We start from the raw sequence: 11181 nt of genomic DNA on the forward strand, positions 1-11181 counted from the left end.
TTACAGGTGACATAGAAAGCCAGTTCATGCAAAAGTCGCCAGGGGGCCCATCCATCCAATCTTCTCCGGGCTGTCACTCCCACATCCATCCTCTCTGTCACTACCTCATCTACTTTCTTCTCCTGCTAGTTGGCTCCTATCAGTATATAAAAGTCCATCCTCTTAAAAGAAACGAACAACACTCCTTGACCCAAATTCGCCCCCACCAATTGCCACCCCATGTCTTTGCAGCAAACCTGTAATGGGTATTTTAAACTCACTGTCTGCATATTCTCTTGAGCCAACCCCTTTTGCACCCACTCTGGCTTTTCCCCTGATCCCTTGCTCTATGGAAACTGCTCTGTCAAGGCCATCAGTGACCCCATGTTGCTAAATATAGTGGTCAGTTTTCAGTCTTCATCATGCGTGGCCCTTTGGCAGCATTTGACCCAGCTCTTCCATCCCTCCTCCCCCGTGTTCCTGCTTTACTTGGCCTCCAGCCCATCGCTGTGCTTTCGATCCACTGGCTGGTCTTTTGCCAACGTCTCCTCTTTTTTCCAAACATTTACTGCGAATGTGCCCCAGAGTTGGGTCCTGGGTCTCTCCTATATCTCTCTGCTATACTTTTGGTGGAAGCAACCAGACTTGGAAATTGACATGCTATCAATTTCTCGATTTGTCCAAAACTCCCTGATTTGCCCTTTCCATTTGGAACTCTCTCCCTGATATTCATATTCTTTTTCTTTCATTCATCTTGCTTTCACATTCATGCATATGTTCTACTGTGTAAATTACTTTTCCAAATTTTGAATCAGTCCATACATGTCGTGTAAAATGCTCAGATATCTATTATTTCCACTAAGATGCTTAGAACCTTTCTGTATTTCTGTATTTATGTCAGTAAAGGGAATAGTATTTCTACAAGCCTCATAGTTAAACAGTGTGTTTGTTTGGGGCTATTATGTAACATGAAATAATGATACATCAACATACTCCTTTTTCATTTAATTTTGTGTAACACAAAGATGAGTTTTTTGCACTGAAGACTGGTTTTATTGAAATTTTACCTACTTTATGGACAGTCAGTTTATGTGAAAGCCCTCATTTCTCCCCTTTTCTGATATATTTTCCATTTGGCTATTATAACATTTACCTTGGCATGAAATAAAATTCAAAATTCATTCACATAATAAATTTAATACATTTAAATTGTATTTTTTAATGTTAAAAAGAAAGAAAAAAAAACCCAGACTCCTCTACCTGTTAGGCATTTCTGTGGCAATATCTAATAGACTCCTTAACCATGACATTTAAGAACTGAGCTGATTCCAGCCCCTTTCCACCTGCTCAGCCCCATCTTGTCCCATCCCCTGTGGATGGAGAGGACATCCATCACATTTTCCGGGTCCAGATGTTGGAACCATGTTGTTTATCTCTCTTTCTCTTACACACACACACACAGCAAATCCAGCTTGTTAGAAAATTCTGACTACTCTGAATTCATTAACCACCTACTCCCTGTTCCCCACCCTCCTAGGAGCCACCTTCAGCCCCTTCTAGGACACAAATAGCCTCCTTCTTCCATCTTTGCTTTTCTACAATCTCATCCACACAGAGTCAGAGGGAGTGTATAAAAGCATACATTGAGGGGGTGAGTGTAGCTCAGTGATTGAGCATATGCTTAGCATGCATGAGATCCTGGGTTCAAACCACAGCACCTTCACTAAAATAAATAAATTACCCTCCCCCCCAAAAAAACAAAACAAAAGCATAAATTGGACATCACCCACCCCATCAAAACTCACTAAAAGGGTCAAAATTTCATTAGGAGCCAAAGTCGTCCCAAAGTCTTCCAGGACCCGGCGTACTCTGCCTCTCCGCACATACTCTCCCCATCACTCTGGGGGCTTCTGGCCCTGGCTCTTCCTTCTTCCTCCGGATCTATGCTGCTTCAAGTTCATTACTCCGTGAGATCTGCCAGGATTGCCTTGTTCCCTCCTGTCTGCCTCGCACCCCACCGCCATCACCTGAGTTTGCTCATATCACTCTTATCTTTCCCCAAGCTCTTGCTACCCCCAACATGCAGCCTGTTTCCTCTGCTAAAACTCTGAGCCCCCAGTGATGGGGAGTCGTGTCTATTTTGTTGACTAATAAAGCCCAAGAGCCTTGGGAACAGGTCTACTTACTAGATTCCCATATGTAGTAGGAGCTTATACAGATTTACTGAATGAATGCAGAGGCCCTGGTCCAATCCGATGGAGCACTTCTGTGTTCTGCTCAAAGAAAAACTCTCCTTTCCCCCTGAGAGGGGGTGATCACTTCCTTGGTGTTCAAAGGCAAGATCTATTTTCTTTATGCTGTTAACCTCAGGCGGGGAGACTGGGGGATCTTCATTTATATTTTAAAATTTGATTCACTCTGCAGTTTGTCTTCTGTCTATGTATCCTTTTGAGAAGCCGTTTATGAGTGATCATTCTTCCATCAGATTCAACAGGATCCAGGGGGAAGGACCAAGCCTGTCCCTTCGGCCATACTGTGTGTCATGTCCTGTGACCCAGTGCATGCTCAGCATGTAAGTGAACCGACAGGAGTGAGTGAACAGATGGGAGAATCTCATTATTGTGGTGGCTGCACTCTGTCCAATGTCTTGAGATTTGGGGAACGGTTAACAAGTGCGGAGGTGTGAGGGCAGGGCCTCTGTGTTCTTCCTGAGTGCCCTGGCCTTACCCATTCCCCCAGCCTCCTCTGGGCAGCCAAGCCCAGGAGCTGGGCCACCGGGGATTGTGCTGATCAATAATCCACCTCACCCAAAGTCTGGGGGTAGGATCGGCCAGCAAAACTGGTTGTAGACTCTGGAGTCAGGTCCTTGGAAGAATTCCTCACTGAACGATGTTTTGGACCTTTTATTTTTCTCTATAGCCTCCAGCTGAAGAAGAAGATTGCCTTAGATACATGAAAGATGAGGACATCTACTATCCCCATGGAGCCCAGTTGGGGCTGGGAGTGTGCTGTTTGTACAGCCGGTGGGCTCGTGTTCCTTTGGGCATCCCTGTGCCTGAACTCCAGCAGTACACTCGGTGGTAAGGATGGGGGCGCCTGGCAGGGAGGGAAGAGTGTCGGGAGACTGTGCAGCTGGGGAGACGTTAATCTGGGGTGAGCGGGAGACAACTGAAGCATGGAATCTCGGTGCAGGGAACTCTCCACACTCAGAGAGGTCCCCACTCCCACAGGGTCCCTTTAATCAGGATGCTGGGCTGTCAGCACAGCAGGGTCCCTGTGAGGATCATGGTGCCTTCAGGCAGTGGGAAGTGAGGGGTCCAGTGGCACTTAAATTAACAGTGCACCTGAAGCCAACCCCCGTCTCTTTCAGCCTGTTTCCTAATCTGCAAAACTGGAATGATATTAACCATCCCGCAGGTTCGTTGATGGGCTGGGACAAACTAGACAGCCAGGAACTGGAATTCCTCTGTCCCCTTATTGTTTTCCTTCCTTCCCACTATTTGCTCTCACAAGCTCAGTCTCTTTGTCTCTCTCTCTTTCACTTGTAACTTTCTCTCCTGCTCTGGTTTCATTTGATTCCCACCCTCCTCCCAATCCCCAGATGAGTGAAATTAATTTCTGTGTGTCAGTTCCAAATTCCCGGGAAAGATGCTCTGTCCCCTCTGGATTGGTTGTCCAACCTATCAGTTGCAGACAGAGGAGTGAGTCCCTCTGGATCCAGTGGAGGGGCTCTGCCCAGGCCCCCAGCCACCACTGTGGGAGCACATAGCTCTCCGAGGAGGAGGTACTGGCTGTGACTTGGTGTCACTAAGTGTGAATTTACGTCTCTTCTTGACCCACCTTCATCCTCCTAAACAAAGATGAAAATTAAACATTCCTGAGATTTGTGTCATGGAACACTCAGGGTGGGGGCTAAGAGGGCTGGATTCCCTGCTGAGTGTAAGGGGCTACAGTGACTCCCTTATGAGGGCCAGTAAAGGGAACAGCACCAGCCCCACCGGACACTTAGGGCGCTGAGTCTGCGTGACATTGAGCCAGGCTTCTTACCACAGCACAGGGGTCTGGTCCGACCGGTTAGTCTTTGAAACCAACCAGCTTTGGATTCCTCAATCCCTCCCTGAGGTTTTACCTGAACCACCAGCTTCTGTATCTCTGAAGACATATGATGAGGACCCTTCACGTAAGACATTTGCACAGCCCTGTGCGGGAATTTGTGCTGCACGGTCTGCCCGGCGAGCTGACCGAAGTTGGTATTTTACTGATGTTAGAAATATTCTGGTTTCCTGATGCACTGTTTCACTGAACAAGCAACAGAAGCCACCTCTGGCTGATAAAAGCAAAAAAGGGACTTAATGAAAAGATACTGGGAGGATGCCTGGAGTGGCCCGGACCAGAGCCGACCCGGGGGCCATAGGAGATGTTGGGGAGCCCCAGGCACCAGGCTGGGCAGGGTGTCATCGGGCCCCCTGCTGCCCCAGCAGGGACCCCCCTCCTCCTGACCCTCCACCTCACTGCAGGTTCATGTCCCGCCAGGGCCAGATCACACTGAAGCCACCGGCACACACCTCAATGGGGGATTTGGCCCCGTCTCAGCTGAGGGCGTGCCTGGTGTGGGGAGAGGCCCAGTTAGAGGAAGGCGGTTCCCCTACTCTTCCGAGTTAAAGTGCAAGTCAGTGCCCGTCACTCAGGAGAGCCAGGCTGTTCTGACCTCATTGTGGTGACTAGGCCGTCTGAGTTCACTTATTACTTTATAGGTTGGAAGGCCCAAGAGGGAGAAAAAGTGGAGGTTCTAGTATTATTTTATATTTCCCATGTACCAGATACAGTAAGCAAGTCACTTCAGACAAGGCCCAGAACAACCACATAAATAGGCCACAAAGCAAGTCGTGCAGTCAGGCCTCTGCAGCCCCGAAACCCATGTCCCATTGGCTCAGTAGTTACCAGTGGAGGTTGTAGGGATTTATGGGACTGTGTGCTCCTGTGGGGGCTGGGATGTGTGTGTTTAAATCCACATCGTCAGAAACTCGCCTAGAACCACAGCCACTGATTGCATGGAGGCAGAGGAGGGGAGGATTCCAGCCTCTGGTCCAGCTTGTGAGGAGCTCAGAAGTTGCCCCTTCTGTCCTGAAAACAACACCAGAGCCAAGGAAGCTGAAAACCCACTGCTCTTCTTAGATCCACAAGGAAACTGTGGGGGAAAGCTGCTCCCAACCCAGAGAGGCAGTCGGGCAGGGTTCGAGAGTCACAGCTCCCAGGGAAGGACCCGCTTTTGTAAGAACCCCGGGGGCAAGCAGATTTAACAGGTCCCTGAGGCCAGCGGGAGGCTCAGCGTGAGGAAATCTGAGTGTGACAACTCCAGGGGGACAGTCAGAGGTGCCCCATGCTCTTTTTCATGCATTTTACCTCCAGGACCGTACCCTGTTCTCAGAATGAAGATCATAGGAAAACTCCTCATGTTTCCTGCCAGGAAAGGAAAAAATACCTCTATTGAAATACACCCAGAATATTCTCTTCCATTGTGGGGGGTTGTGTTTTGTTTTGGTTTTTTTTTTTAATGAGAAATTATTTTACCAGAGCTTAACCTACCTGGGGGAAGGGAAATACCTTCTGTCTCACCCAAATTGGGGTGGGGGGAAAGAGAAACATTTGTGGAGGTCACAGCTCAGGGCACAGTCTCAATGATAACTAATCACAGGACTACAGATGCCCTGCTCTGTCCCGCTCCCCCAACACCTTATCTCCATGTCAGTAGGGTCCCTGTGTAATAACAGGAATAAAATTAGAAGAAGTAAATCTCTCAGGAGTGTCTAGGGAAAACACAAGGACAGCGGGGAGATGAAAACAAGGACACACAGGTGGCTTTAGCCTCTCACACGAATAGCTGTAGCAAACTACACACAGCCCAGCCCCAGTAGATAAACAGAAAACCTCACAGAAGAAACTGTTTATTTTGGTTCTCTTACCCAGTGCATTCCATGGTGCATCCTCGCCTAGAATTGAGAGGAAGCAAGTCCATCTCAGAAGGGACATTACTGAAGGGGAATGGCTTTCCAGACTCTGAAGGGCAGAGAGAGCATCAGCCTGGGTGAGAGCACGGTGAGGGGTGGGGTAGGGGGTAGGCTGCCTTCTTCCCCAAATAAGGAAACTTCCTGAGGCCAGCACAGTGGGAGGGAGGGCCATGGGGTGGAAGCAGAAAGACTTCTTCCTGAGAAGTGATAGGATGCCTCCAAGGGACCATTCAGGTGCCCAAACTGGGCCCTGAGGGTGGGAGCCAGTCGGTCTGCCTCAGAGCCCAGGACTGAGGTGGGAGCACAGCAGGCCGGTCTTACTTGGCCGGATGCATTTCATTTCCCCGAAGCCCTGTGTAAAACATGAAGCCTGGACGGCCTGGTGAGCCCAGCTCTGCCCTCAAGATCGGTTTCAACTCCTCCCTTCCCAGAGAACAGCATCTCTGAGCCCGTCCTGGATGACCTCACAGAGATCACCCTAGTGGCCCAGGCTAGTGAACGGGAACATGTACCTTCCTGCAGCCAACCCCAGACGTTCACTGATGCATCATATACTGGCAAAGATGTGAGTCCCTGTGCATTGGTCTAACAGCAGAGACTCTGCCACAGGCCCAAGAGGTGGAGTGTGGGACATGCAGCGGTGCAGGAGTTTAGGCAGTGCAAAAGTGTAAGTAGTGGCAGGGATGCAGGGACTGTGGAAGGTGCAGGCAGTTCAGGGGATGCGGGGGTGCAGACAGTGCATAAGTGCAGATAGTGGCAGGGGTGCAGAGGTGCAGGGAATGTAGGGTTGCAGGGAGGTGCTCAGGCACGTAGCCAGGGTTAGAAGGCAAGTGCACATCCTCGCAGTCAGCCTGACCCTGGGAGGCTGGTGTAATGGTTTGGGGCGGCGGAGGCGGCGGCGATGGGTGGGAGGCTGCCCGGGCAAGCCGGTCGATTTCTTCTTTCCCCTGCAGCCTGGCCTCGGGGGGCCTTGGCCGCCGGAGATTCGCCAGAAGTTGGACTCCAGGTAAGATTGATCCTGGGAGGTGGGGCCGTTAGGTCCGGAAGCGGCGGCAGCGGCAGGGGGGCGGAGCGGGGCTGCCCCTGGCGAACTGGTGGAATAGCTGCCTTGTCCCGGCTGCCGGGCCTGGGAGCGGCGTCTGCTGCCCCAGGTCGCCGGACACAGCTGTCCCACTCAGCTTGCTGAGTGGGGAGTGGAGGCGGTGTCGTTAAGGTGCGGGTCCCACGGCGGGAGGGGGGCTGCCGCTGGGGAGCTGGTCAATTCGCCCCGCTCTCCCCAGCGGCGGAGCCTGGGAGCGGCCTCCGCTGCCCTAGAGGCGGGACGCCGGTCTCCAGGTGAGCTTGCTCCTGGGAGGCGGCGGCGGCGACGGCAGGGGGAGGGGGTCCGTTCCAGGGAGCTGCTCCATTTCTTCTCTCCCTCGCGGCCTGGCCTGGGGGCGACCTCTGCCGCCAGAGATTTGCCTGAGGTCCGACTCCAGGTGAGCTTGCTCCTGGGAGATGGGTGCGGTGCGGTCAGGGATCTGGTAAATTGGTGGCTGCGGGGATAGGGAGGCTGCCCCGGGGTAGCTTGTGGATTAGCTCCATGTCTGCACCACGTGGCCTGCAGGCGGCTTCTGCTGCCCCAGGTCCCGGGACACCCCTGTCCCACTTTGCCTGCTGGGGGCGGGAGGCAGGGTAGTCAGGGTGCAAGGGTGGCGGGGGTCGGGGGCCTGCAGCGGGGGAGCGGGCCCATTTACTCCCATCTTCCCCGCGGCTCGTCCTGGGGGCGGTCTCTGTTGCCCTGGGTTACGGGACACGTGTATCCTAGTCAGCCTGACCCCGGGAGGCGGGCGTGATACGTTTGGGGTGGTGGAAGCAGAGGCGCGTTTTCCCATGAAGCCAGTCCATTTGCTCCCATTTCTCCTCATGGTTTGCCCTGGGGGCGGTCCCTGTTGCTCCAAGTTCGCCGGACGTCCATCTCCAGGTCAGCCTGCTCCCTAGAGGAGGCCACTGTGAGGTCAGGGGGCAGGAGCGGAGGCTGATGCGGGCGGATGGGGATGTATTGGGGAGCTGGTAGATTGGCTCCCGTCTCCGCGATGGCCTGGTGTGGGAGTGGCCTCTCCTGACCCAGATCAGCAGACACACCTGTCCCATTCAGCCTGCTGGGGAGGGGCGCCCTGGGCGGTGCCTTTAAGGTGCGAGGGTGGCGACGTCGAGGGTAGAGGGCCTGCAGGGCGGAGCTTGTCAATTTGCTCTTCTCTTCCCCGCGGCCAATCCTGGGGGCGTCCTCTGCTGCCCAAGAAGCCGGATGCCCATCTCCAGGTCAGCTTTCTCCTGGGAGGCGGGCACGATGAAGTCGAGGGGAAGGGGCAGCCAGCCGTCGCAGCTGCCTAATGGGGCCACTTCTCCTTTCCCCTGACCTGGCCTGGGGACGGCCTCTCCTGCCCAAGATTCGCCTGACACACCACACCAGGTCAGGTTGCTCCTGGGAGGTGGGTGCAGTGAGATCAGGGGGTGGAGAGGAGAGGGGTGCTGCCTATTGCGAGCTGGAGGATAACCTCCCATCTCTCTGGAGGCTTGACGTGGGGGCGGCCTCTGCTGCCCCTCGTTCCCAGGTCACAAATCTCAGGGTCATATTGTCATGGGCGTGCGTTAAGGTGCGGGGGCGGCGGGGTGATGGTGAGAGTATGGGGCCTGCCACTTGGGAGCTAGTGGTTTAGCTCCCATCTCCCCAGCAGCTTGGCCTGGGGGCAGCCTCTGTTGCCCCAGGTTGCAAAGCACAGTTTCTCTGACAGCTTAGCCACCGGAGGTGGGCAGGATGTGCTGAGGGGACTGAGGCAGCCACCAATGCAGCAACGGAGGGGGCTGTCCCTGGCAAGCTGTTCAATTTGTTCCCATCTCTACCTTTGCTGCCCTAGTTTCGCAGGATGTCCTTCTCCAGTTTATCCTTCTCCTGGGAGATGGACTCAGTTCATGCAGCCCAAGGTCTGGGCTCTCCCCTTGGGAGGGGAAGAACTCTCTTGTTCTCCTTTGTCTTTATTCTTCAGTGAAGGGGTTACTTGGCCCAATTCTTAATCCTGAGAAAGTGTAGCCTGTGTTATGGAAGAGCTGCTGGACAGTGTGCTTTCTAGGTGGGTTTTCACATCAGCTGATGCCCCAGGCAGACAGGAAAGCTATTACTCAGAGCTTCTTAGTGTGGAGTTGGGGGATGGCCCTGCTGTCCTCACCATACTTTTTAAAAATATGTTACTTCCCTCTTTTTCCTAGGTGACATTTTAGGTTATTGGATCACAGATTGCTGGCACACCCATCCCTGTTCTCAGACATCTTTTAAACTTGGGTGAAGTGATAAGTAGGGGAAGAAGATGATTTACTGAAAGGTAAGAATACGTAAATTTGCATTAAAGCTACATTCTGTCAATCTTTTTCAAATGATTTTTGTCGGATTCAAAATCAACGACCTAGTGAATGTTGTACTCTTGTGTAAATCATTGATCTTTAAATCACATTTGTTGAGTGGTCAACGAGATTTGTTTAGTAGATTATTCCTGAAAGGAAAAGCTCAGGCTTTTGATAATTCCTTGTCTGATGTTACCCAGGCAGTCACAGTAGAAGACACCTGCCTGAACTGCAAAGCTTCTGGGATTACCGATTCCTGAAATGCAGGTGACTCTTGATGATAATCTTTGGGATGGTTTATATGATCAGATTCTTCCAGTCCTATAAATGGGTTCCGTGGCCCCAGCCCCGGGAGAACTGGTCATAAGGGCCATATCGTGAGGGGTGGGATGGGAAGGCAAGGTGTAAGAGCTGGAATCACTGAGATTCAACACTCGCTAAACACAGACTCCAGAGCCTAATTGTTGTCAGGTTCTGTTCTGGATTTGAGAGTTTGTTCAGACATGATTCTTGCCCTTCAGGAGTCACTGCCTGGGTGGAAGTAACCTTTACATAAATCTGAGGAGGATGGAAATTAAGTAGATGGGCTGTTATGGTTCTCAGTGTGCCTAGGCTCGCTCTTCCAGGCACTCATTGGACTAACGAGAGTCATGTTATTCACTCATTCACTGATTTATTACCCTTGAACTGATCATTTGTCCCACAGTAAGTGAAACAAGGGATCAGGAACCTGAGCTTTGTCCCCTCTCCTATCACTGATTGTATCTGTCAGTCGGGCGCCCTGCGTATGCATTGTGAAATGGTGGTATTTCGTGCCCAATGGGGCAGCACTGTCAGTTCTGAGAATCAGGGGAGACATGTGGGTAGGAAAGCACCCTGACACACATGGCCCCCCCACCACGTGAGACAGCATTGTCGATGCTCAGGTGACCCGATGTAGACCGCGCTGCTAAACCTGAACATGGTTAGTGATCTTGGTGGCTATGAAAATACAGACTACCGGTCCCTACCTCTGGAGGCTCTGAGGGTGTGTACTCCAGAATTCTGCATTTTAAAAAGGACTTTAACTAATTCTGGTGAAGATGATCTGAGTGTCCCACTGAGAAACACTGGTGTTCGAAGCACCAATATTGAGGATTCTCAGGGAGCAATGTCTTTTCAGGATGGTCCTAGGGCCCTCACTTGAGACTTTTGCCTTGGGTTTAATTTTATGTGTTCAGAAGTGATGTCTCTCACTTCCAGTGCTTGTAAGCGTGCTCTGTGCAGGGATTTGCACTCAGTAAATGGCAAAAACTATGATTCTTCAGGTCACCGAGCTAGAGTGTGAGCGATCTTTTATTTTGGTGTTCTTTATAGCAATGCAGAGTCTCCCGAGAAGAGATTCAGACTGAACAGCTTTGTGTCAGACTTTGGAAGACCGCTGGTGCTCAAGGTGTTCTCTGGTAGGGCAATGACGAATCTAGGTCCCTCTTCCACTGCTACATCAATGAAGTGGACCACTTGGACAAGGCCAAAGCTGGTATCTCAACCATTGCCCTTGACAGTGATATTCGGCTCCAGGAAGCCTTCAGATGCAGCAGGTGGCCAGAGGAGGAGCTGAACAGGCTCATGAAATGTGACATCCCCAACTTCATCAATACGGACCAGAACTCTTCCTTTGGGGAAGATGATCTCCTGATTTTGGAACCACCGATTGTTCTAGAAAATAAGCCATTTGCTCAGACCTCACACAAAGACTTGAATTGAGAAACGTGCTTTGTCAAGTGTCTTTCTGAAGATGTGAAATCTGTCTTTGTATGGCAGGAATTGCCTTTTC

The 11181-nt window shown here is 51.7% G+C and overlaps 2 long non-coding RNA genes across 5 annotated transcripts; both read left to right on the plus strand.

The window, feature by feature from the left end:
• Nucleotides 1-2464: 2464 nt before the first annotated feature.
• On the plus strand, nt 2465-6977 carry LOC140693180 (uncharacterized). Its single transcript, XR_012068893.1, has 4 exons — nt 2465-2551; nt 2899-3059; nt 5947-6064; nt 6941-6977. It is a non-coding gene; the product is annotated as an uncharacterized lncRNA (long non-coding RNA).
• A 741-nt stretch (nt 6978-7718) lies between these two features.
• On the plus strand, nt 7719-11164 carry LOC140693141 (uncharacterized). 4 transcript variants are annotated; one of them, XR_012068843.1, is made up of 6 exons: nt 7719-7950; nt 8268-8439; nt 9234-9346; nt 9566-9632; nt 10722-10807; nt 10910-11164. It is a non-coding gene; the product is annotated as an uncharacterized lncRNA (long non-coding RNA). The 4 variants fall into 4 exon arrangements; XR_012068840.1 differs by lacking the exon at nt 7719-7950 and having other exon boundaries at nt 8168-8439; XR_012068841.1 differs by lacking the exons at nt 7719-7950; nt 9566-9632 and having other exon boundaries at nt 8168-8439.
• Nucleotides 11165-11181: the final 17 nt, after the last annotated feature.

This window comes from Vicugna pacos, unplaced genomic scaffold (genome assembly GCF_048564905.1).
Source record: "Vicugna pacos unplaced genomic scaffold, VicPac4 scaffold_19, whole genome shotgun sequence".
Taxonomy (NCBI): Eukaryota; Metazoa; Chordata; class Mammalia; order Artiodactyla; family Camelidae; genus Vicugna; species Vicugna pacos.